We start from the raw sequence: 23,369 nt of genomic DNA, 5'->3' as shown, positions 1-23,369 counted from the left end.
TCACAGTGTGCAACACAGTCTCCTGGGTCACAGTGTGCAACACAGTCTCCTGGGTCACAGTGTGCAACACAGTCTCCTGGGTCACAGTGTGCAACACAGTCTCCTGGGCCTCACTGTGTGGTGGGTGAGTGATCCGAGAAGGTCATACCCAGTCTCCTGGGTCACAGTGTGCAACACAGTCTCCTGGGTCACAGTGTGCAACACAGTCTCCTGGGTCACAGTGTGCAACACAGTCTCCTGGGTCACAGTGTGCAACACAGTCTCCTGGGTCACAGTGTGCAACACAGTCTCCTGGGTCACAGTGTGCAACACAGTCTCCTGGGTCACAGTGTGCAACACAGTCTCCTGGGTCACAGTGTGCAACACAGTCTCCTGGGTCACAGTGTGCAACACAGTCTCCTGGGTCACAGTGTGTCTCCTGGGTCACAGTGTGCAACACAGTCTCCTGGGTCACAGTGTGCAACACAGTCTCCTGGGTCACAGTGTGCAACACAGTCTCCTGGGTCACAGTGTGCAACACAGTCTCCTGGGTCACAGTGTGCAACACAGTCTCCTGGGTCACAGTGTGCAACACAGTCTCCTGGGTCACAGTGTGCAACACAGTCTCCTGGGTCACAGTGTGCAACACAGTCTCCTGGGTCACAGTGTGCAACAGTCACAGTGTGCAACACAGTCACCTGGGTCACAGTGTGCAACACAGTCTGGGTCCTGGGTCACAGTGTGCAACACAGTCACCTGGGTCACAGTGTGCAACACAGTCTCCTGGGCCTCACTGTGTGGTCTCCTGGGTCACAGTGTGCAACACAGTCTCCTGGGTCACAGTGTGCAACACAGTCTCCTGGGTCACAGTGTGCAACACAGTCTCCTGGGTCACAGTGTGCAACACAGTCTCCTGGGTCACAGTGTGCAACACAGTCTCCTGGGTCACAGTGTGCAACACAGTCTCCTGGGTCACAGTGTGCAACACAGTCTCCTGGGCCTCACTGTGTGGTGGGTGAGTGATCCGAGAAGGTCATACCCAGTCACCTGGGTCACAGTGTGCAACACAGTCTCCTGGGTCACAGTGTGCAACACAGTCTCCTGGGTCACAGTGTGCAACACAGTCTCCTGGGTCACAGTGTGCAACACAGTCTCCTGGGTCACAGTGTGCAACACAGTCTCCTGGGTCACAGTGTGCCAACCTGGGTCACAGTGTGCAACCCAGTCTCCTGGGTCACAGTGTGCAACACAGTCTCCTGGGTCACAGTGTGCAACACAGTCTCCTGGGTCACAGTGTGCAACACAGTCTCCTGGGTCACAGTGTGCAACACAGTCTCCTGGGTCACAGTGTGCAACACAGTCTCCTGGGTCACAGTGTGCAACACAGTCTCCTGGGTCACAGTGTGCAACACAGTCTCCTGGGTCACAGTGTGCAACACAGTCTCCTGGGTCACAGTGTGCAACACAGTCTCCTGGGTCACAGTGTGCAACACAGTCTCCTGGGTCACAGTGTGCAACACAGTCTCCTGGGTCACAGTGTGCAACACAGTCTCCTGGGTCACAGTGTGCAACACAGTCTCCTGGGTCACAGTGTGCAACACAGTCTCCTGGGTCACAGTGTGCAACACAGTCTCCTGGGTCACAGTGTGCAACACAGTCTCCTGGGTCACAGTGTGCAACACAGTCTCCTGGGTCACAGTGTGCAACACAGTCTCCTGGGTCACAGTGTGCAACACAGTCTCCTGGGTCACAGTGTGCAACACAGTCTCCTGGGTCACAGTGTGCAACACAGTCTCCTGGGTCACAGTGTGCAACACAGTCTCCTGGGTCACAGTGTGCAACACAGTCTCCTGGGTCACAGTGTGCAACACAGTCTCCTGGGTCTCACAGTGATGCATACCCAGTCTCCTGGGTCACAGTGTGCAACACAGTCTCCTGGGTCACAGTGTGCAACACAGTCTCCTGGGTCACAGTGTGCAACACAGTCTCCTGGGTCACAGTGTGCAACACAGTCTCCTGGGTCACAGTGTGCAACACAGTCTCCTGGGTCACAGTGTGCAACACAGTCTCCTGGGTCACAGTGTGCAACACAGTCTCCTGGGTCACAGTGTGCAACACAGTCTCCTGGGTCACAGTGTGCAACACAGTCTCCTGGGTCACAGTGTGCAACCCAGTCTCCTGGGTCACAGTGTGCACAGTGTGCAACACAGTCTCCTGGGTCACAGTGTGCAACACAGTCTCCTGGGTCACAGTGTGCAACACAGTCTCCTGGGTCACTGTGTGGTGGGTGAGTGATCCGAGGTCACAGTGTGCAACCCAGTCTCCTGGGTCACAGTGTGCAACACAGTCTCCTGGGTCACAGTGTGCAACACAGTCTCCTGGGTCACAGTGTGCAACACAGTCTCCTGGGTCACAGTGTGCAACACAGTCTCCTGGGCCTCACTGTGTGGTGGGTGAGTGATCCGAGAAGGTCATACCCAGTCTCCTGGGTCACAGTGTGCAACACAGTCTCCTGGGTCACAGTGTGCAACACAGTCTCCTGGGTCACAGTGTGCAACACAGTCTCCTGGGTCACAGTGTGCAACACAGTCTCCTGGGTCACAGTGTGCAACACAGTCTCCTGGGTCACAGTGTGCAACACAGTCTCCTGGGTCACAGTGTGCAACACAGTCTCCTGGGTCACAGTGTGCAACACAGTCTCCTGGGTCACAGTGTGCAACACAGTCTCCTGGGTCACAGTGTGCAACTCTCCTGGGTCACAGTGTGCAACACAGTCTCCTGGGTCACAGTGTGCAACACAGTCTCCTGGGTCACAGTGTGCAACACAGTCTCCTGGGTCACAGTGTGCAACACAGTCTCCTGGGTCACAGTGTGCAACACAGTCTCCTGGGTCACAGTGTGCAACACAGTCTCCTGGGTCACAGTGTGCAACACAGTCTCCTGGGTCACAGTGTGCAACACAGTCTCCTGGGTCACAGTGTGCAACACAGTCACCTGGGTCACAGTGTGCAACACAGTCTCCTGGGTCACAGTGTGCAACACAGTCTCCTGGGTCACAGTGTGCAACACAGTCACCTGGGTCACAGTGTGCAACACAGTCTCCTGGGTCACAGTGTGCAACACAGTCTCCTGGGTCACAGTGTGCAACACAGTCTCCTGGGTCACAGTGTGCAACACAGTCTCCTGGGTCACAGTGTGCAACACAGTCACCTGGGTCACAGTGTGCAACACAGTCTCCTGGGTCACAGTGTGCAACACAGTCTCCTGGGTCACAGTGTGCAACACAGTCTCCTGGGTCACAGTGTGCAACACAGTCACCTGGGTCACAGTGTGCAACACAGTCACCTGGGTCACAGTGTGCAACACAGTCTCCTGGGTCACAGTGTGCAGTGATCCGGGAAGGCCATACACAGTCTCCTGGGTCACAGTGTGCAACACAGTCTCCTGGGTCACAGTGTGCAACACAGTCTCCTGGGTCACAGTGTGCAACACAGTCTCCTGGGTCACAGTGTGCAACACAGTCTCCTGGGTCACAGTGTGCAACACAGTCTCCTGGGTCACAGTGTGCAATACAGTCTCCTGGGTCACAGTGTGCAACACAGTCTCCTGGGCCTCACTGTGTGGTGGGTGAGTGATCCGAGAAGGCCATACCCAGTCTCCTGGGTCACAGTGTGCAACACAGTCTCCTGGGTCACAGTGTGCAACACAGTCTCCTGGGTCACAGTGTGCAACACAGTCTCCTGGGTCACAGTGTGCAACACAGTCTCCTGGGTCACAGTGTGCAACACAGTCACCTGGGTCACAGTGTGCAACCCAGTCTCCTGGGTCACAGTGTGCAACACAGTCTCCTGGGTCACAGTGTGCAACACAGTCTCCTGGGTCACAGTGTGCAACACAGTCTCCTGGGCCTCACTGTGTGCAACACAGTCTCCTGGGTCACAGTGTGCAACACAGTCTCCTGGGTCACAGTGTGCAACCCAGTCACCTGGGTCACAGTGTGCAAAACAGTCTCCTGGGCCTCACTGTGTGGTGGGTGAGTGATCCGAGAAGGCCATACCCAGTCTCCTGGGTCACAGTGTGCAACACAGTCACCTGGGTCACAGTGTGCAACACAGTCTCCTGGGTCACAGTGTGCAACACAGTCTCCTGGGTCACAGTGTGCAACCCAGTCACCTGGGTCACAGTGTGCAAAACAGTCTCCTGGGCCTCACTGTGTGGTGGGTGAGTGATCCGAGAAGGCCATACCCAGTCTCCTGGGTCACAGTGTGCAACCCAGTCACCTGGGTCACAGTGTGCAACACAGTCTCCTGGGTCACAGTGTGCAACACAGTCTCCTGGGTCACAGTGTGCAACCCAGTCACCTGGGTCACAGTGTGCAAAACAGTCTCCTGGGCCTCACTGTGTGGTGGGTGAGTGATCCGAGAAGGCCATACCCAGTCTCCTGGGTCACAGTGTGCAACCCAGTCACCTGGGTCACAGTGTGCAACACAGTCTCCTGGGTCACAGTGTGCAACACAGTCTCCTGGGCCTCACTGTGTGGTGGGTGAGTGATCCGAGAAGGCCATACCCAGTCACCTGGGTCACAGTGTGCAACACAGTCTCCTGGGTCACAGTGTGCAACACAGTCTCCTGGGCCTCACTGTGTGGTGGGTGAGTGATCCGAGAAGGCCATACCCAGTCTCCTGGGTCACAGTGTGCAACCCAGTATCCTGGGTCACAGTGTGCACCACAGTCTCCTGGGTCACAGTGTGCAACCCAGTCACCTGGGTCACAGTGTGCAACACAGTCTCCTGGGTCACAGTGTGCAACACAGTCTCCTGGGTCACAGTGTGCAACACAGTCTCCTGGGTCACAGTGTGCAACACAGTCTCCTGGGTCACAGTGTGCAACACAGTCTCCTGGGTCACAGTGTGCAACACAGTCTCCTGGGTCACAGTGTGCAACACAGTCTCCTGGGTCACAGTGTGCAACACAGTCTCCTGGGTCACAGTGTGCAACACAGTCTCCTGGGTCACAGTGTGCAACACAGTCTCCTGGGTCACAGTGTGCAACACAGTCTCCTGGGTCACAGTGTGCAACACAGTCTCCTGGGTCACAGTGTGCAACACAGTCTCCTGGGCCTCACTGTGCACCACAGTCTCCTGGGTCACAGTGTGCAACACAGTCTCCTGGGTCACAGTGTGCAACACAGTCTCCTGGGTCACAGTGTGCAACACAGTCTCCTGGGTCACAGTGTGCAACACAGTCTCCTGGGTCACAGTGTGCAACACAGTCAGTCACAGTGTGCACCCCAGTCTCCTGGGCCACAGTGTGCAACACAGTCTCCTGGGTCACTGTGTGCAACACAGTCTCCTGGGTCACAGTGTGCAACACAGTCTCCTGGGTCACAGTGTGCAACACAGTCTCCTGGGTCACAGTGTGCAACACAGTCAACACAGTCTCCTGGGTCACAGTGTGCAACACAGTCTCCTGGGTCACAGTGTGCAACACAGTCACAGTGTGCAACACAGTCACCTGGGTCACAGTGTGCAACACAGTCTCCTGGGTCACAGTGTGCAACACAGTCTCCTGGGTCACAGTGTGCAACACAGTCTCCTGGGTCACTGTGTGCAACACAGTCTCCTGGGTCACAGTGTGCAACACAGTCTCCTGGGTCACTGTGTGCAACACAGTCTCCTGGGTCACAGTGTGCAACACAGTCTCCTGGGTCACTGTGCACTCTCCTGTGTGACAGTGTGCAACTCAGTCTCCTGGGTCACAGTGTGCAACACAGTCTCCTGGGTCACAGTGTGCAACACAGTCTCCTGGGTCACAGTGTGCAACACAGTCTCCTGGGTCACAGTGTGCAACACAGTCTCCTGGGTCACAGTGTGCAACACAGTCTCCTGGGTCACAGTGTGCAACACAGTCTCCTGGGTCACAGTGTGCAACACAGTCTCCTGGGTCACAGTGTGCAACACAGTCTCCTGGGTCACAGTGTGCAACACAGTCTCCTGGGTCACAGTGTGCAACACAGTCTCCTGGGTCACAGTGTGCAACCCAGTCTCCTGGGTCACAGTGTGCAACCCAGTCACCTGGGTCACAGTGTGCACCACAGTCTCCTGGGTCACAGTGTGCAACCCAGTCTCCTGGGCCTCTCTGTGTGGTGGGTGAGTGATCCGAGAAGGTCATACCCAGTCACCTGGGTCACAGTGTGCAACACAGTCTCCTGGGTCACAGTGTGCAACACAGTCTCCTGGGTCACAGTGTGCAACACAGTCTCCTGGGTCACAGTGTGCAACACAGTCTCCTGGGTCACAGTGTGCAACACAGTCTCCTGGGTCACAGTGTGCAACACAGTCTCCTGCAACACAGTCTCCTGGGCCTCACTGTGTGGTGGGTGAGTGATCCGAGGTCATACCCAGTCTCCTGGGTCACAGTGTGCAACACAGTCTCCTGGGTCACAGTGTGCAACACAGTCTCCTGGGTCACAGTGTGCAACACAGTCTCCTGGGTCACAGTGTGCAACACAGTCTCCTGGGTCACAGTGTGCAACACAGTCACCTGGGTCACAGTGTGCAACACAGTCTCCTGGGTCACAGTGTGCAACACAGTGAGTGATCCGAGAAGGCCATACCCAGTCTCCTGGGTCACAGTGTGCAACACAGTCTCCTGGGTCACAGTGTGCAACACAGTCTCCTGGGTCACAGTGTGCAACACAGTCTCCTGGGTCACAGTGTGCAACACAGTCTCCTGGGTCACAGTGTGCAACACAGTCTCCTGGGTCACAGTGTGCAACACAGTCTCCTGGGTCACAGTGTGCAACACAGTCTCCTGGGTCACAGTGTGCAACACAGTCTCCTGGGTCACAGTGTGCAACACAGTCTCCTGGGTCACAGTGTGCAACACAGTCTCCTGGGTCACAGTGTGCAACACAGTCTCCTGGGTCACAGTCACACAGTCTCCTGGGTCAGTGTGCAACATACAGTCTCCTGGGTCACAGTTTGCAACACAGTCACCTGGGTCACAGTGTGCAACACAGTCTCCTGGGTCACAGTGTGCAACACAGTCTCCTGGGTCACAGTGTGCAACCAAACAGTCTCCTGGGCCTCACTGTGTGGTGGGTGAGTGATCCGAGAAGGCCATACCCAGTCTCCTGGGTCACAGTGTGCAACACAGTCTCCTGGGTCACAGTGTGCAACACAGTCAGGGTCACAGTGTGCAACACAGTCTCCTGGGTCACAGTGATCCGAGAAGGCCATACCCAGTCACCTGGGTCACAGTGTGCAACACAGTCTCCTGGGCCTCACTGTGTGCAACACAGTCTCCTGGTGTCACAGTGTGTCAACTGGGTCACAGTGTGCAACACAGTCTCCTGGGTCACAGTGTGCAAAACAGTCTCCTGGGCCTCACTGTGTGGTGGGTGAGTGATCCGAGAAGGCCATACCCAGTCTCCTGGGTCACAGTGTGCAACACAGTCTCCTGGGTCACAGTGTGCAACACAGTCTCCTGGGTCACAGTGTGCAACACAGTCTCCTGGGTCACAGTGTGCAACACAGACTCCAGTGTGCAACACAGTCTCCTGGGTCACAGTGTGCAACACAGTCTCCTGGGTCACAGTGTGCAACACAGTCTCCTGGGTCACAGTGTGCAACACAGTCTCCTGGGTCACAGTGTGCAACACAGTCTCCTGGGTCACAGTGTGCAACACAGTCTCCTGGGTCACAGTGTGCAACACAGTCTCCTGGGTCACAGTGTGCAACACAGTCTCCTGGGTCACAGTGTGCAACACAGTCTCCTGGGTCACAGTGTGCAACACAGTCTCCTGGGTCACAGTGTGCAACACAGTCTCCTGGGTCACAGTGTGCAACACAGTCTCCTGGGTCACAGTGTGCAACACAGTCTCCTGGGTCACAGTGTGCAACACAGTCTCCTGGGCCTCACTGTGGTGGGTGAGTGATGCGAGACGGCGATACCCAGTCTCCTGGGTCACAGTGTGCAACACAGTCTCCTGGGTCACAGTGTGCAACACAGTCTCCTGGGTCACAGTGTGCAACACAGTCTCCTGGGTCACAGTGTGCAACACAGTGGGTCACAGTGTGCAACACAGTCTCCTGGGTCACAGTGTGCAACCTGGGTCACAGTGTGCAGTCTCCTGGGTCTCACTGTGTGCAGTGATCCGAGAAGGTCATACCCAGTCTCCTGGGTCACAGTGTGCAACACAGTCTCCTGGGTCACAGTGTGCAACACAGTCTCCTGGGTCACAGTGTGCAACACAGTCTCCTGGGTCACAGTGTGCAACACAGTCTCCTGGGTCACAGTGTGCAACACAGTCTCCTGGGTCACAGTGTGCAACACAGTCTCCTGGGTCACAGTGTGCAACACAGTCTCCTGGGTCACAGTGTGCAACACAGTCTCCTGGGTCACAGTGTGCACACAGTCTCCTGGGTCACAGTGTGCAACACAGTCACAGTGTCAACACAGTCCTGGGTCACTGTGTGCAACACAGTCTCCTGGGTCACAGTGTGCAACACAGTCTCCTGGGTCACAGTGTGCAACACAGTCTCCTGGGTCACAGTGTGCAACACAGTCTCCTGGGTCACAGTGTGCAACACAGTCTCCTGGGTCACAGTGTGCACACAGTCTCCTGGGTCACAGTGTGCAACACAGTCTCCTGGGTCACTGTGTGCAACACAGTCTCCTGGGTCACAGTGTGCAACACAGTCTCCTGGGTCACAGTGTGCAACCCAGTCACCTGGGTCACAGTGTGCAAAACAGTCTCCTGGGCCTCACTGTGTGGTGGGTGAGTGATCCGAGAAGGCCATACCCAGTCTCCTGGGTCACAGTGTGCAACACAGTCACCTGGGTCACAGTGTGCAACACAGTCTCCTGGGTCACAGTGTGCAACACAGTCTCCTGGGTCACAGTGTGCAACCCAGTCACCTGGGTCACAGTGTGCAAAACAGTCTCCTGGGCCTCACTGTGTGGTGGGTGAGTGATCCGAGAAGGCCATACCCAGTCTCCTGGGTCACAGTGTGCAACCCAGTCACCTGGGTCACAGTGTGCAACACAGTCTCCTGGGTCACAGTGTGCAACACAGTCTCCTGGGTCACAGTGTGCAACCCAGTCACCTGGGTCACAGTGTGCAAAACAGTCTCCTGGGCCTCACTGTGTGGTGGGTGAGTGATCCGAGAAGGCCATACCCAGTCTCCTGGGTCACAGTGTGCAACCCAGTCACCTGGGTCACAGTGTGCAACACAGTCTCCTGGGTCACAGTGTGCAACACAGTCTCCTGGGCCTCACTGTGTGGTGGGTGAGTGATCCGAGAAGGCCATACCCAGTCACCTGGGTCACAGTGTGCAACACAGTCTCCTGGGTCACAGTGTGCAACACAGTCTCCTGGGCCTCACTGTGTGGTGGGTGAGTGATCCGAGAAGGCCATACCCAGTCTCCTGGGTCACAGTGTGCAACCCAGTATCCTGGGTCACAGTGTGCACCACAGTCTCCTGGGTCACAGTGTGCAACCCAGTCACCTGGGTCACAGTGTGCAACACAGTCTCCTGGGTCACAGTGTGCAACACAGTCTCCTGGGTCACAGTGTGCAACACAGTCTCCTGGGTCACAGTGTGCAACACAGTCTCCTGGGTCACAGTGTGCAACACAGTCTCCTGGGTCACAGCGTGCAACACAGTCTCCTGGGTCACAGTGTGCAACACAGTCTCCTGGGTCACAGTGTGCAACACAGTCTCCTGGGTCACAGTGTGCAACACAGTCTCCTGGGTCACAGTGTGCAACACAGTCTCCTGGGTCACAGTGTGCAACACAGTCTCCTGGGTCACAGTGTGCAACACAGTCTCCTGGGTCACAGTGTGCAACACAGTCTCCTGGGTCACAGTGTGCAACACAGTCTCCTGGGTCACAGTGTGCAACACAGTCTCCTGGGTCACAGTGTGCAACACAGTCTCCTGGGTCACAGTGTGCAACACAGTCTCCTGGGTCACAGTGTGCAACACAGTCTCCTGGGTCACAGTGTGCAACACAGTCTCCTGGGTCACAGTGTGCAACACAGTCTCCTGGGTCACAGTGTGCAACACAGTCTCCTGGGTCACAGTGTGCAACAGTCTCCTGGGTCACAGTGTGCAACACAGTCTCCTGGGTCACTGTGTGCAACACAGTCACCTGGGTCACAGTGTGCAACACAGTCTCCTGGGTCACAGTGTGCAACACAGTCTCCTGGGTCACAGTGTGCAACACAGTCTCCTGGGTCACAGTGTGCAACACAGTCTCCTGGGTCACAGTGTGCAACACAGTCTCCTGGGTCACAGTGTGCAACACAGTCTCCTGGGTCACAGTGTGCAACACAGTCTCCTGGGTCACAGTGTGCAACACAGTCTCCTGGGTCACAGTGTGCAACACAGTCTCCTGGGTCACAGTGTGCAACACAGTCTCCTGGGTCACAGTGTGCAACACAGTCTCCTGGGTCACAGTGTGCAACACAGTCTCCTGGGTCACAGTGTGCAACACAGTCTCCTGGGTCACTGTGCACCACAGTCTCCTGGGTCACAGTGTGCAACACAGTCTCCTGGGTCACAGTGTGCAACACAGTCTCCTGGGTCACAGTGTGCAACACAGTCTCCTGGGTCACAGTGTGCAACACAGTCTCCTGGGTCACAGTGTGCAACACAGTCTCCTGGGTCACAGTGTGCAACACAGTCTCCTGGGTCACAGTGTGCAACACAGTCTCCTGGGTCACAGTGTGCAACACAGTCTCCTGGGTCACAGTGTGCACCACAGTCTCCTGGGTCACAGTGTGCAACACAGTCTCCTGGGTCACAGTGTGCAACACAGTCTCCTGGGTCACAGTGTGCAACACAGTCTCCTGGGTCACAGTGTGCAACACAGTCTCCTGGGTCACAGTGTGCAACACAGTCTCCTGGGTCACAGTGTGCAACACAGTCTCCTGGGTCACAGTGTGCAACACAGTCTCCTGGGTCACAGTGTGCAACACAGTCTCCTGGGTCACAGTGTGCAACACAGTCTCCTGGGTCACAGTGTGCAACACAGTCTCCTGGGTCACAGTGTGCAACACAGTCTCCTGGGTCACAGTGTGCAACACAGTCTCCTGGGTCACAGTGTGCAACACAGTCTCCTGGGTCACAGTGTGCAACACAGTCTCCTGGGTCACAGTGTGCAACACAGTCTCCTGGGTCACAGTGTGCAACACAGTCTCCTGGGTCTCACTGTGTGGTGGGTGAGAGATCCCAGAAGGTCAAACCCAGTCACCTGGGTCACAGTGTGCAACACAGTCTCCTGGGTCACAGTGTGCAACACAGTCTCCTGGGTCACAGTGTGCAACACAGTCTCCTGGGTCACAGTGTGCAACACAGTCTCCTGGGTCACAGTGTGCAACCCAGTCTCCTGGGTCACAGTGTGCAACACAGTCTCCTGGGCCTCACTGTGTGGTGGGTGAGTGATCCGAGAAGGCCATACCCAGTCTCCTGGGTCACAGTGTGCAACACAGTCTCCTGGGTCACAGTGTGCAACACAGTCTCCTGGGTCACAGTGTGCAACACAGTCTCCTGGGTCACAGTGTGCAACACAGTCTCCTGGGTCACAGTGTGCAACACAGTCTCCTGGGTCACAGTGTGCAATACAGTCTCCTGGGTCACAGTGTGCAACACAGTCTCCTGGGCCTCACTGTGTGGTGGGTGAGTGATCCGAGAAGGCCATACCCAGTCTCCTGGGTCACAGTGTGCAACACAGTCTCCTGGGTCACAGTGTGCAACACAGTCTCCTGGGTCACAGTGTGCAACACAGTCTCCTGGGTCACAGTGTGCAACACAGTCTCCTGGGTCACAGTGTGCAACACAGTCACCTGGGTCACAGTGTGCAACCCAGTCTCCTGGGTCACAGTGTGCAACACAGTCTCCTGGGTCACAGTGTGCAACACAGTCTCCTGGGTCACAGTGTGCAACACAGTCTCCTGGGCCTCACTGTGTGCAACACAGTCTCCTGGGTCACAGTGTGCAACACAGTCTCCTGGGTCACAGTGTGCAACCCAGTCACCTGGGTCACAGTGTGCAAAACAGTCTCCTGGGCCTCACTGTGTGGTGGGTGAGTGATCCGAGAAGGCCATACCCAGTCTCCTGGGTCACAGTGTGCAACACAGTCACCTGGGTCACAGTGTGCAACACAGTCTCCTGGGTCACAGTGTGCAACACAGTCTCCTGGGTCACAGTGTGCAACCCAGTCACCTGGGTCACAGTGTGCAAAACAGTCTCCTGGGCCTCACTGTGTGGTGGGTGAGTGATCCGAGAAGGCCATACCCAGTCTCCTGGGTCACAGTGTGCAACCCAGTCACCTGGGTCACAGTGTGCAACACAGTCTCCTGGGTCACAGTGTGCAACACAGTCTCCTGGGTCACAGTGTGCAACCCAGTCACCTGGGTCACAGTGTGCAAAACAGTCTCCTGGGCCTCACTGTGTGGTGGGTGAGTGATCCGAGAAGGCCATACCCAGTCTCCTGGGTCACAGTGTGCAACCCAGTCACCTGGGTCACAGTGTGCAACACAGTCTCCTGGGTCACAGTGTGCAACACAGTCTCCTGGGCCTCACTGTGTGGTGGGTGAGTGATCCGAGAAGGCCATACCCAGTCACCTGGGTCACAGTGTGCAACACAGTCTCCTGGGTCACAGTGTGCAACACAGTCTCCTGGGCCTCACTGTGTGGTGGGTGAGTGATCCGAGAAGGCCATACCCAGTCTCCTGGGTCACAGTGTGCAACCCAGTATCCTGGGTCACAGTGTGCACCACAGTCTCCTGGGTCACAGTGTGCAACCCAGTCACCTGGGTCACAGTGTGCAACACAGTCTCCTGGGTCACAGTGTGCAACACAGTCTCCTGGGTCACAGTGTGCAACACAGTCTCCTGGGTCACAGTGTGCAACACAGTCTCCTGGGTCACAGTGTGCAACACAGTCTCCTGGGTCACAGTGTGCAACACAGTCTCCTGGGTCACAGTGTGCAACACAGTCTCCTGGGTCACAGTGTGCAACACAGTCTCCTGGGTCACAGTGTGCAACACAGTCTCCTGGGTCACAGTGTGCAACACAGTCACCTGGGTCACAGTGTGCACACAGTCACCTGGGTCACAGTGTGCAACACAGTCTCCTGGGTCACAGTGTGTGACACACTGTCCCCTGGGTCACAGTGTGCAACACAGTCTCCTGGGTCACAGTGTGCAACACAGTCTCCTGGGTCACAGTGTGCAACACAGTCTCCTGGGTCACAGTGTGCAACACAGTCTCCTGGGTCACAGTGTGCAACACAGTCTCCTGGGTCACAGTGTGCAACACAGTCTCCTGGGTCACAGTGTGCAACACAGTCACCTGGGTCACAGTGTGCAACACAGTCTCCTGGGTCACAGTGTGCAACACAGTCTCCTGGGTCACAGTGTGCAACACAGTCTCCTGGGTCACAGTGTGCAACACAGTCTCCTGGGTCACAGTGTGCAACACAGTCTCCTGGGTCACAGTGTGCAACACAGTCTCCTGGGTCACAGTCAACCTGGGTCACAGTGTGCAACACAGTCTGGGTCACTGTGGCCTCACTGTGCACCACAGTCTCCTGGGTCACAGTGTGCAACACAGTCTCCTGGGTCACAGTGTGCAACACAGTCTCCTGGGTCACAGTGTGCAACACAGTCTCCTGGGTCACAGTGTGCAACACAGTCTCCTGGGTCACAGTGTGCAACACAGTCTCCTGGGTCACAGTGTGCAACACAGTCTCCTGGGTCACAGTGTGCAACACAGTCTCCTGGGCCTCACTGTGCAACACAGTCTCCTGGGTCACAGTGTGCAACACAGTCTCCTGGGTCACAGTGTGCAACACAGTCTCCTGGGTCACAGTGTGCAGTCTGGGCCTCACCGTGCATCACAGTCTCCTGGGTCACAGTGTGCAACACAGTCTCCTGGGTCACAGTGTGCAACACAGTCTCCTGGGTCACAGTGTGCAACACAGTCTCCTGGGTCACAGTGTGCAACACAGTCTCCTGGGTCACAGTGTGCAACACAGTCTCCTGGGTCACAGTGTGCAACACAGTCTCCTGGGCCTCACTGTGTGGTGGGTGAGTGATCCGAGAAGGCCATACCCAGTCTCCTGGGTCACAGTGTGCAACACAGTCTCCTGGGTCACAGTGTGCAACACAGTCTCCTGGGTCACAGTGTGCAACACAGTCTCCTGGGTCACAGTGTGCAACACAGTCTCCTGGGTCACAGTGTGCAACAGTCTCCTGGGTCACAGTGTGCATCCGGGTCACAGTCATACCCAGTCTCCTGGGTCACAGTGTGCAACACAGTCAGTCACAGTGTGCACCACAGTCCTGGGTCACAGTGTGCAACACAGTCTCCTGGGTCACAGTGTGCAACACAGTCACCTGGGTCACAGTGTGCAACACAGTCTCCTGGGTCACAGTGTGCAACACAGTCTCCTGGGTCACAGTCACAGTGTGCAACACAGTCTCCTGGGTCACAGTGTGCAACACAGTCTCCTGGGTCACAGTGTGCAACACAGTCTCCTGGGTCACAGTGTGCAACACAGTCTCCTGGGTCACAGTGTGCAACACAGTCTCCTGGGTCACAGTGTGCAACACAGTCACCTGGGTCACAGTGTGCAACACAGTCTCCTGGGTCACAGTGTGCAACACAGTCTCCTGGGTCACAGTGTGCAACACAGTCTCCTGGGTCACAGTGTGCAACACAGTCACCTGGGTCACAGTGTGCAACCCAGTCTCCTGGGTCACAGTGTGCAACACAGTCTCCTGGGTCACAGTGTGCAACACAGTCTCCTGGGTCACAGTGTGCAACACAGTCACCTGGGTCACAGTGTGCAACCCAGTCACCTGGGTCACAGTGTGCAAAACAGTCTCCTGGGCCTCACTGTGTGGTGGGTGAGTGATCCGAGAAGGCCATACCCAGTCTCCTGGGTCACAGTGTGCAACACAGTCTCCTGGGTCACAGTGTGCAACACAGTCTCCTGGGTCACAGTGTGCAACACAGTCTCCTGGGTCACAGTGTGCAACACAGTCTCCTGGGTCACAGTGTGCAACACAGTCTCCTGGGTCACAGTGTGCAATACAGTCTCCTGGGTCACAGTGTGCAACACAGTCTCCTGGGCCTCACTGTGTGGTGGGTGAGTGATCCGAGAAGGCCATACCCAGTCTCCTGGGTCACAGTGTGCAACACAGTCTCCTGGGTCACAGTGTGCAACACAGTCTCCTGGGTCACAGTGTGCAACACAGTCTCCTGGGTCACAGTGTGCAACACAGTCTCCTGGGTCACAGTGTGCAACACAGTCACCTGGGTCACAGTGTGCAACCCAGTCTCCTGGGTCACAGTGTGCAACACAGTCTCCTGGGTCACAGTGTGCAACACAGTCTCCTGGGTCACAGTGTGCAACACAGTCTCCTGGGCCTCACTGTGTGCAACACAGTCTCCTGGGTCACAGTGTGCAACACAGTCTCCTGGGTCACAGTGTGCAACCCAGTCACCTGGGTCACAGTGTGCAAAACAGTCTCCTGGGCCTCACTGTGTGGTGGGTGAGTGATCCGAGAAGGCCATACCCAGTCTCCTGGGTCACAGTGTGCAACACAGTCACCTGGGTCACAGTGTGCAACACAGTCTCCTGGGTCACAGTGTGCAACACAGTCTCCTGGGTCACAGTGTGCAACCCAGTCACCTGGGTCACAGTGTGCAAAACAGTCTCCTGGGCCTCACTGTGTGGTGGGTGAGTGATCCGAGAAGGCCATACCCAGTCTCCTGGGTCACAGTGTGCAACCCAGTCACCTGGGTCACAGTGTGCAACACAGTCTCCTGGGTCACAGTGTGCAACACAGTCTCCTGGGTCACAGTGTGCAACCCAGTCACCTGGGTCACAGTGTGCAAAACAGTCTCCTGGGCCTCACTGTGTGGTGGGTGAGTGATCCGAGAAGGCCATACCCAGTCTCCTGGGTCACAGTGTGCAACCCAGTCACCTGGGTCACAGTGTGCAACACAGTCTCCTGGGTCACAGTGTGCAACACAGTCTCCTGGGCCTCACTGTGTGGTGGGTGAGTGATCCGAGAAGGCCATACCCAGTCACCTGGGTCACAGTGTGCAACACAGTCTCCTGGGTCACAGTGTGCAACACAGTCTCCTGGGCCTCACTGTGTGGTGGGTGAGTGATCCGAGAAGGCCATACCCAGTCTCCTGGGTCACAGTGTGCAACCCAGTATCCTGGGTCACAGTGTGCACCACAGTCTCCTGGGTCACAGTGTGCAACCCAGTCACCTGGGTCACAGTGTGCAACACAGTCTCCTGGGTCACAGTGTGCAACACAGTCTCCTGGGTCACAGTGTGCAACACAGTCTCCTGGGTCACAGTGTGCAACACAGTCTCCTGGGTCACAGTGTGCAACACAGTCTCCTGGGTCACAGTGTGCAACACAGTCTCCTGGGTCACAGCGTGCAACACAGTCTCCTGGGTCACAGTGTGCAACACAGTCTCCTGGGTCACAGTGTGCAACACAGTCTCCTGGGTCACAGTGTGCAACACAGTCTCCTGGGTCACAGTGTGCAACACAGTCACCTGGGTCACAGTGTGCAACACAGTCTCCTGGGTCACAGTGTGCAACACAGTCACCTGGGTCACAGTGTGCAACACAGTCTCCTGGGCCTCACTGTGCACCACAGTCTCCTGGGTCACAGTGTGCAACACAGTCTCCTGGGTCACAGTGTGCAACACAGTCTCCTGGGTCACAGTGTGCAACACAGTCACCTGGGTCACAGAGTGCAACACAGTCTCCTGGGTCACAGTGTGCAACACAGTCACCTGGTCACAGTGTGCACCACAGTCTCCTGGGTCACAGTGTGCAACACAGTCTCCTGGGTCACAGTGTGCAACACAGTCTCCTGGGTCACAGTGTGCAACACAGTCTCCTGGGTCACAGTGTGCAACACAGTCACCTGGGTCACAGTGTGCAACACAGTCTCCTGGGCCTCACTGAGCACCACAGTCTCCTGGGTCACAGTGTGCAACACAGTCTCCTGGGTCACAGTGTGCAACACAGTCTCCTGGGTCACAGTGTGCAACACAGTCTCCTGGGCCTCACTGTGCACCACAGTCTCCTGGGTCACAGTGTGCAACACAGTCTCCTGGGTCACAGTGTGCAACACAGTCACCTGGGTCACAGTGTGCAACACAGTCTCCTGGGCCTCACTGTGCACCACAGTCTCCTGGGTCACAGTGTGCAACACAGTCTCCTGGGTCACAGTGTGCAACACAGTCTCCTGGGTCACAGTGTGCAACACAGTCTCCTGGGTCACAGTGTGCAACACAGTCTCCTGGGTCACAGTGTGCAACACAGTCACCTGGGTCACAGTGTGCAACACAGTCTCCTGGGTCACAGTGTGCAACACAGTCTCCTGGGTCACAGTGTGCAACACAGTCTCCTGGGTCACAGTGTGCAACACAGTCTCCTGGGCCTCACTGTGTGCAACACAGTCTCCTGGGTCACAGTGTGCAACACAGTCTCCTGGGTCACAGTGTGCAACACAGTCTCCTGGGTCACAGTGTGCAACACAGTCTCCTGGGCCTCAGTGTGCACCACAGTCTCCTGGGTCACAGTGTGCAACACAGTCTCCTGGGTCACAGTGTGCAACACAGTCTCCTGGGTCACAGTGTGCAACACAGTCTCCTGGGCCTCACTGTGCACCACAGTCTCCTGGGTCACAGTGTGCAACACAGTCTCCTGGGTCACAGTGTGCAACACAGTCTCCTGGGTCACAGTGTGCAACACAGTCTCCTGGGCCTCACTGTGCACCACAGTCTCCTGGGTCACAGTGTGCAACACAGTCTCCTGGGTCACAGTGTGCAACACAGTCTCCTGGGTCACAGTGTGCAACACAGTCTCCTGGGTCACAGTGTGCAACACAGTCTCCTGGGTCACAGTGTGCAACACAGTCTCCTGGGTCACAGTGTGCAAAACAGTCTCCTGGGTCACAGTGTGCAAAACAGTCTCCTGGGCCTCACTGTGTGGTGGGTGAGTGATCCGAGAAGGCCATACCCAGTCTCCTGGGTCACAGTGTGCAACCCAGTCTCCTGGGTCACAGTGTGCAACACAGTCTCCTGGGTCACAGTGTGCAACCCAGTCTCCTGGGTCACAGTGTGCAACACAGTCTCCTGGGTCACAGTGTGCAAAACAGTCTCCTGGGCCTCACTGTGTGGTGGGTGAGTGATCCGAGAAGGCCATACCCAGTCTCCTGGGTCACAGTGTGCAACCCAGTCACCTGGGTCACAGTGTGCAACACAGTCTCCTGGGTCACAGTGTGCAACACAGTCTCCTGGGCCTCACTGTGTGGTGGGTGAGTGATCCGAGAAGGCCATACCCAGTCACCTGGGTCACAGTGTGCAACACAGTCTCCTGGGTCACAGTGTGCAACACAGTCTCCTGGGCCTCACTGTGTGGTGGGTGAGTGATCCGAGAAGGCCATACCCAGTCTCCTGGGTCACAGTGTGCAACCCAGTATCCTGGGTCACAGTGTGCACCACAGTCTCCTGGGTCACAGTGTGCAACCCAGTCACCTGGGTCACAGTGTGCAACACAGTCTCCTGGGTCACAGTGTGCAACACAGTCTCCTGGGTCACAGTGTGCAACACAGTCTCCTGGGTCACAGTGTGCAACACAGTCTCCTGGGTCACAGTGTGCAACACAGTCTCCTGGGTCACAGTGTGCAACACAGTCTCCTGGGTCACAGCGTGCAACACAGTCTCCTGGGTCACAGTGTGCAACACAGTCTCCTGGGTCACAGTGTGCAACACAGTCTCCTGGGTCACAGTGTGCAACACAGTCTCCTGGGTCACAGTGTGCAACACAGTCACCTGGGTCACAGTGTGCAACACAGTCTCCTGGGTCACAGTGTGCAACACAGTCACCTGGGTCACAGTGTGCAACACAGTCTCCTGGGCCTCACTGTGCACCACAGTCTCCTGGGTCACAGTGTGCAACACAGTCTCCTGGGTCACAGTGTGCAACACAGTCTCCTGGGTCACAGTGTGCAACACAGTCACCTGGGTCACAGAGTTCCTGGGTCACAGTGTGCAACACAGTCTCCTGGGTCACAGTGTGCAACACAGTCTCCTGGGTCACAGTGTGCAACACAGTCACCTGGGTCACAGTGTGCAACACAGTCTCCTGGGCCTCACTGTGCACCACAGTCTCCTGGGTCACAGTGTGCAACACAGTCTCCTGGGTCACAGTGTGCAACACAGTCTCCTGGGTCACAGTGTGCAACACAGTCTCCTGGGCCTCACTGTGCACCACAGTCTCCTGGGTCACAGTGTGCAACACAGTCTCCTGGGTCACAGTGTGCAACACAGTCACCTGGGTCACAGTGTGCAACACAGTCTCCTGGGCCTCACTGTGCACCACAGTCTCCTGGGTCACAGTGTGCAACACAGTCTCCTGGGTCACAGTGTGCAACACAGTCTCCTGGGTCACAGTGTGCAACACAGTCTCCTGGGTCACAGTGTGCAACACAGTCTCCTGGGTCACAGTGTGCAACACAGTCACCTGGGTCACAGTGTGCAACACAGTCTCCTGGGTCACAGTGTGCAACACAGTCTCCTGGGTCACAGTGTGCAACACAGTCTCCTGGGTCACAGTGTGCAACACAGTCTCCTGGGCCTCACTGTGCACCACAGTCTCCTGGGTCACAGTGTGCAACACAGTCTCCTGGGTCACAGTGTGCAACACAGTCTCCTGGGTCACAGTGTGCAACACAGTCTCCTGGGCCTCACTGTGCACCACAGTGCACCACAGTCTCCTGGGTCACAGTGTGCAACACAGTCTCCTGGGTCACAGTGTGCAACACAGTCTCCTGGGTAACAGTGTGCAACACAGTCTCCTGGGCCTCACTGTGCACCACAGTCTCCTGGGTCACGGTGTGCAACACAGTCTCCTGGGTCACAGTGTGCACCACAGTCTCTTGGGTCACAGTGTGCAACACAGTCTCCTGGGTCACAGTGTGCAACACAGTCTCCTGGGTCACAGTGTGCAACACAGTCTCCTGGGTCACAGTGTGCAAAACAGTCTCCTGGGTCACAGTGTGCAACACAGTCTCCTGGGCCTCACTGTGTGGTGGGCGAGTGATCCGAGAAGGCCATACCCAGTCTCCTGGGTCACAGTGTGCAACCCAGTCTCCTGGGTCACAGTGTGCAACACAGTCTCCTGGGTCACAGTGTGCAACCCAGTCTCCTGGGTCACAGTGTGCAACACAGTCTCCTGGGTCACAGTGTGCAAAACAGTCTCCTGGGTCACAGTGTGCAACACAGTCTCCTGGGCCTCACTGTGTGGTGGGTGAGTGATCCGAGAAGGCCATACCCAGTCTCCTGGGTCACAGTGTGCAACACAGTCACCTGGGTCACAGTGTGCAACACAGTCTCCTGGGTCACAGTGTGCAACACAGTCTCCTGGGCCTCACTGTGTGGTGGGTGAGTGATCCGAGAAGGTCATACCCAGTCACCTGGGTCACAGTGTGCAACACAGTCTCCTGGGCCTCACTGTGTGGTGGGTGAGTGATCCGAGAAGGTCATACCCAGTCACCTGGGTCACAGTGTGCACCACAGTCTCCTGGGTCACAGTGTGCAACCCAGTCACCTGGGTCACAGTGTGCACCACAGTCTCCTGGGTCACAGTGTGCACCACAGTCTCCTGGGTCACAGTGTGCAACCCAGTCTCCTGGGTCACAGTGTGCAACACAGTCACCTGGGTCACAGTGTGCAACACAGTCTCCTGGGCCTCACTGTGTGGTGGGTGAGTGATCCGAGAAGGTCATACCCAGTCTCCTGGGTCACAGTGTGCAACACAGTCTCCTAGGTCACAGTGTGCAACCCAGTCTCCTGGGTCACAGTGTGCAACACAGTCACCTGGGTCACAGTGTGCAACACAGTCTCCTTTGCCTCACTGTGTGGTGGGTGAGTGATCCGAGAAGGTCATACCCAGTCTCCTGGGTCACAGTGTGCAACACAGTCACCTGGGTCACAGTGTGCAACACAGTCTCCTGGGTCACAGTGTGCAACCCAGTCACCTGGGTCACAGTGTGCAACACAGTCACCTGGGTCACAGTGTGCAACCCAGTCACCTGGGTCACAGTGTGCAACCCAGTCTCCTGGGTCTCACTGTGTGGTGGGTGAGTGATCCGAGAAGGTCATACCCAGTCTCCTGGGTCACAGTGTGCAACACAGTCTCCTGGGTCACAGTGTGCACCACAGTCTCCTGGGTCACAGTGTGCACCACAGTCTCCTGGGTCACAGTGTGCAACACAGTCACCTGGGTCACAGTGTGCACCACAGTCACCTGGGTCACAGTGTGCAACACAGTCTCCTGGGTCACAGTGTGCAACACAGTCTCCTGGGTCACAGTGTGCAACACAGTCACCTGGGTCACAGTGTGCAACACAGTCACCTGGGTCACAGTGTGCAACACAGTCTCCTGGGTCACAGTGTGCAACACAGTCTCCTGGGTCACAGTGTGCAACACAGTCTCCTGGGTCACAGTGTGCAACACAGTCACCTGGGTCACAGTGTGCAACACAGTCACCTGGGTCACAGTGTGCAACACAGTCTCCTGGGTCACAGTGTGCAACACAGTCTCCTGGGTCACAGTGTGCAACCCAGTCTCCTGGGTCACAGTGTGCAACACAGTCTCCTGGGTCACAGTGTGCAAAACAGTCTCCTGGGTCACAGTGTGCAACACAGTCTCCTGGGCCTCACTGTGTGGTGGGTGAGTGATCCGAGAAGGCCATACCCAGTCTCCTGGGTCACAGTGTGCAACCCAGTCTCCTGGTTCACAGTGTGCAACACAGTCTCCTGGGTCACAGTGTGCAACCCAGTCTCCTGGGTCACAGTGTGCAACACAGTCTCCTGGGTCACAGTGTGCAAAACAGTCTCCTGGGTCACAGTGTGCAACACAGTCTCCTGGGCCTCACTGTGTGGTGGGTGAGTGATCCGAGAAGGCCATACCCAGTCTCCTGGGTCACACTGTGCAACCCAGTCTCCTGGGTCACAGTGTGCAACACAGTCTCCTGGGTCACAGTGTGCAACCCAGTTTCCTGGGTCACAGTGTGCAACACAGTCTCCTGGGTCACAGTGTGCAAAACAGTCTCCTGGGTCACAGTGTGCAACACAGTCTCCTGGGCCTCACTGTGTGGTGGGTGAGTGATCCGAGAAGGCCATACCCAGTCTCCTGGGTCACAGTGTGCAACACAGTCACCTGGGTCACAGTGTGCAACACAGTCTCCTGGGTCACAGTGTGCAACACAGTCTCCTGGGTCACAGTGTGCAAAACAGTCTCCTGGGCCTCACTGTGTGGTGGGTGAGTGATCCGAGAAGGTCATACCCAGTCTCCTGGGTCACAGTGTGCAACACAGTCACCTGGGTCACAGTGTGCAACACAGTCTCCTGGGTCACAGTGTGCACCACAGTCACCTGGGTCACAGTGTGCAACACAGTCTCCTGGGTCACAGTGTGCAACACAGTCACCTGGGTCACAGTGTGCAACCCAGTCTCCTGGGTCTCACTGTGTGGTGGGTGAGTGATCCGAGAAGGCCATACCCAGTCACCTGGGTCACAGTGTGCAACACAGTCTCCTGGGTCACAGTGTGCAACACAGTCACCTGGGTCACAGTGTGCAACCCAGTCTCCTGGGTCACAGTGTGCAACACAGTCTCCTGGGTCACAGTGTGCAACACAGTCTCCTGGGTCTCACTGTGTGGTGGGTGAGTGATCCGAGAAGGCCATACCCAGTCACCTGGGTCACAGTGTGCAACACAGTCACCTGGGTCACAGTGTGCAACACAGTCTCCTGGGTCACAGTGTGCAACCCAGTCTCCTGGGTCACAGTGTGCAACACAGTCTCCTGGGTCACAGTGTGCAACACAGTCACCTGGGTCACAGTGTCCAACCCAGTCTCCTGGGTCACAGTGTGCAACACAGTCTCCTGGGTCACAGTGTGCAACACAGTCTCCTGGGTCACAGTGTGCAACACAGTCACCTGGGTCACAGTGTGCAACCCAGTCACCTGGGTCACAGTGTGCAAAACAGTCTCCTGGGCCTCACTGTGTGGTGTGTGAGTGATCCGAGAAGGCCATACCCAGTCTCCTTGGTCACAGTGTGCAACACAGTCTCCTGGGTCACAGTGTGCAACACAGTCTCCTGGGTCACAGTGTGCAACACAGTCTCCTGGGTCACAGTGTGCAACACAGTCTCCTGGGTCACAGTGTGCAACACAGTCTCCTGGGTCACAGTGTGCAATACAGTCTCCTGGGTCACAGTGTGCAACACAGTCTCCTGGGCCTCACTGTGTGGTGGGTGAGTGATCCG

The sequence above is a fragment of the Cherax quadricarinatus genome, chromosome 92 (genome assembly GCF_038502225.1).
Source record: "Cherax quadricarinatus isolate ZL_2023a chromosome 92, ASM3850222v1, whole genome shotgun sequence".
NCBI lineage: Eukaryota > Metazoa > Arthropoda > Malacostraca > Decapoda > Parastacidae > Cherax > Cherax quadricarinatus.
The sequence above is the reverse complement of the archived record's forward strand: the minus strand, read 5'-3'. Positions refer to the sequence as shown.